The following is a 1,556-nucleotide window of genomic DNA, read 5'->3' as shown; positions in this document are numbered from 1 at the left end:
CACAAGCAACATCCTCCTGGCTGCCTCAGGGTGATGAGTCTGAGAGTTTGACCCCTGGCTGGGGACAGAGCCACAGAAGGAGAAAAGTCCTAATAGTCACTTTGATTTGGAGCATCAAGGGCCTGTGTCAGCATTAGGGGAGGACATGGGATGTTGCTGAACCAGGTAGCTTTCCTGAGTTAGGATGCAGGCTTCTGAGGTGTGGGGGAGCCCAGCGCTTTGGTCTTCCAAATCCAGAGTTCCCATGGAGTGAGGGGGACTGTCTGAGCAGGCAGGCCTGGTGTAAGTCCTGGTTCATTTATTCATTTCATCAAGAAGTATTCATTGAACCCCTACTTTATGCAAAGACCAGGCTGGGTGAGTGGGGATTCAGTATTGAGCAGGACACATGGTCCCCTCCTCCTGGATTTAAAATATTAATAAACCAAGATCCAGGGAACCTTGTAGTTATGATGAGCATTTTCTAAAGGAAGATCCAGCATTTCCAACAAAGTTTCAAAGGGGTTCTGGCACCCCAGATGATCAGTACCCGTGGATCTAGTTGGCTCCCCCTTACTAGCTGAGGGCTCAGTAAGCCCCTTCACCTCTTATAGTTCAGCTGCTCCCCTCAGGGCTGTTAGGGACATTCAGACTATGGGAAGGAGTGTGCCTGGCTCCGAGCTAGCCCTGGACACCTGGCAACTATTCTCATTATTAATTTATGTTCCTCCTGCCCTGAGCTGTGAGGACTTTTCATGCTGGAGAAAGCCCTCCTAAGAGGAACAGGGGGCCTACAGCCAGGGGCTTCCTCAGGCTTTTACATCCTGATCCCCTAGAGATTGGTTAAAACATTGCTGAAATCCCTTGCACATTTTTAAGTTGACACCTAAAAATTTTCATCTGAAGTCTAAAAATCTCCATCACACTTTTACAGATGTACAGTGGAGGCCATTGGAATGGGGGGGCCCAGCCTGTTTAAAATTCAATAAAATTTGGAAATATTCTAGTTTTCCTTCTTCTCCTTGACCATTGCCTCCATCTCCAAACCTGGCTGAATTTTGTCTGTTCATATATTCTTATGCTTGAAAGTCTTTCATTCATTATCCTCTCAAATTCTCTGTCATGAAGACATGTGTAGAAATTTGATGTCAAATTTTGTCTTATTTTTTATGACAATAAATGTTAAAGATTTTTTCAAGTTTTCAGTTGTCATCTAATTACTATAATCATAAGTTACTAAATTGCAACTATAACATTCTTTTGATTACAATCAATGTCATACTTCAAAATGTTCAGTATAAATTACTAAATACAAGGGTTTTTGTATCAATACTTTTCTTCTTTATAATGATGTAATAAATGTTTTATTTTTTTATTCTCATAAATAGGAGTTTTGTAATAGCAACAGCACTCAATTATTGAGCTGTTTCCTAGTTTTATGTCAAAATTCAAATGGTGGTTGTATTAGGGTTCTCTAGGGACAACAAAACAATGAGAGATACCTGAAAATATTAGATTTCATAATGTCTCACAACTCTCAGGAGGGGATGCACGAGCCCAAATTCTATAGGCAGGAA

The sequence above is a fragment of the Choloepus didactylus genome, chromosome 23, assembly GCF_015220235.1.
Source record: "Choloepus didactylus isolate mChoDid1 chromosome 23, mChoDid1.pri, whole genome shotgun sequence".
Taxonomy (NCBI): domain Eukaryota; kingdom Metazoa; phylum Chordata; class Mammalia; order Pilosa; family Megalonychidae; genus Choloepus; species Choloepus didactylus.
The sequence above is the reverse complement of the archived record's forward strand: the minus strand, read 5'-3'. Positions refer to the sequence as shown.